The sequence below is a fragment of the Pteropus medius genome, unplaced genomic scaffold (assembly GCF_902729225.1).
Source record: "Pteropus medius unplaced genomic scaffold, Ma_sr-lr_union100, whole genome shotgun sequence".
NCBI classification, from domain to species: domain Eukaryota; kingdom Metazoa; phylum Chordata; class Mammalia; order Chiroptera; family Pteropodidae; genus Pteropus; species Pteropus medius.
The window spans coordinates 8227097-8229115 of NW_024354911.1; the positions used below are offsets into that span (position 1 = coordinate 8227097).

Genomic DNA, 2019 nt, shown 5'->3' on the forward strand with positions numbered 1-2019 from the left:
TGGCCTACTGGATGTTTTGAGGTTAATTCTTTAGCTTCATATTTCACAGATATTTAAAACGTGAAAAATGTGTTGAGAGAGAACTGCCATACATTTCCGGTAGGTCATTTCCTTAACATGGCTTTGTACCTTTGTGGGAAATTTCACTCTGTGTTTCTCAAACAGCTGTGTAGTCTCTCATGCCACTCTGGCACTCAACAAATATCCTGTAGGAAAAACTGATCTTTCAACTGCAAGGGAGTTTCTAGATTCTAATCCATTAGGCAGCCTACTTAGTCATAACTTCTGTTGCTTTCTGTATCCCCTAGTAGAATTCCAATAATGTAGGAAGGAGGCATGAGAACTAAATGTTAAGCTATATTCAGAGCCTGCAATGTGCCGATTAGTCCTTTGGCCAAACCACAGAAAAAGGAAGGGTCCTGCTAAAATTACAAACCATTTACTCATTCCATGAAGGGAAAAATAGAGTCTTTAAGTCAATACCCTACATTCATTTCCTATTGCCAAATCCACAGAGAACCTTTGGAACAAAGGCTAGAATGCCTTTCATACCACATACCTTTATCTTTCACATTGTATACCCATACCATCAAAGGAAAATAGGTAAACAAAATCATTAAACTATAATTCATAAAAACTAAGAATGATAAACTGAATTCCCAAATTGAATTCTCTATCTTTGTCTGTAGGTCTGTCTGTTGGTTTGTATTTTTCTCATTGTCTTTTTTTCTCCCAGTCTTTTCTCCCTGTCTCTCTGTCTCTCTCAGCTCTCTCAGTCTGTTTCTGATAGGAGATCATACTCTGTATATGGAGCATTATCTCTTCTCTAATAAACTTTCCTTTTGACTCTGATTCTGACATGCACTTGAATTCTTTCCTGTGGTCAGTCAATAACCCTCCCTCTGTAGGTGCAGGATTTGAATCTCCACTGGGTGGAGATTCAATTTGCCCTGTCCTCCATTACACTGACTATGTCAAGCCTGATAATCAACCCTTGCCCAGCTTAGCAAATGCTTTCAAAGAAGAAATTGGCTGATGGTCTCAGCTTGCCTAGGAAGGGCTCTTTCCTCACTAGGATTAAATTTTATTCAGTTACATTGACTTATACAACTCTCTTGTGTCTTTAAAAAATATTTATTTTTAATTTATCTTTTGTTCCTAGTTGTTACAGTGAAAGCAATGGCTTGTTGCCTCCTCTTTCATGCATAACTATCATCAGTCACATTGGTTCAGAAAAGCCACAGCCCTTCATTATAGGCATCTGCCACAGTAGAACTTTTGACTTGGGGAACAAAATGCAATGTGCTGTTTTAGCGGTAGACAGAACCCAAAAGAGTTATCCTACATTTTTGAAGGACTTTTCTCTAGATAAACATTTCTAGATTAGTAGGTTTTTTTCCCAGCACTTTGAAAATTTTATTCAATTGTTTTCTAACTACCATCGTGTGTGCTAAAGCCAACTGAGAGTGTCATATTTCCCCTCTGAAAATAATGTGTCTTTTTCCATTGGCTACCTTTAAAATGTTCACTTTGTGTCTACGGCCATGCCACTCTGAACAAGCCCAATCTCATCTGATCTCAGAAGCTAAGCAGGGTTGGGCTTCATTAGTACTTGGATGGGAGACCACCTAGGAAGACCAGGTGCTGTAGGCATAAAAAATAAAAAAAAATAAAAAAAAAATAAGGGATTGTAAACTGATAAGGTCCTTGCAATCTGTAAGGTCAACCAAGGATTGCCTCTCCTAAAAACAAAACAAAACAACATTTAGTAGGCCAAATTTTCAACAAAAGAGAATGAAAAAAGTAGAAGATAATGAAAGCTTTACTCAAAAGCAGGAAACCTTGCACCTCAGGGCGTGAAGGCAGTGTATTCTTCTGCAGTCTCACCATGCTCAATAACCATGTCCACGTGAGATATGGTTTACAAGTAAAACACAATTACAATTAACAGGTCTCTCCTATGAGACTTCAGAGGAGGGCAGAAACTAACTGGAGTTGCAACTCAATCTTGGGCTGGCT

At 38.2% G+C, this 2019-nt stretch overlaps 1 pseudogene; it reads left to right on the forward strand.

Moving 5' to 3' along the window:
* The first annotated feature begins 1534 nt into the window (after nucleotides 1–1534).
* Nucleotides 1535–1653, forward strand: LOC120598024 (uncharacterized; annotated as a pseudogene).
* The last annotated feature ends 366 nt before the right edge of the window (nucleotides 1654–2019 follow it).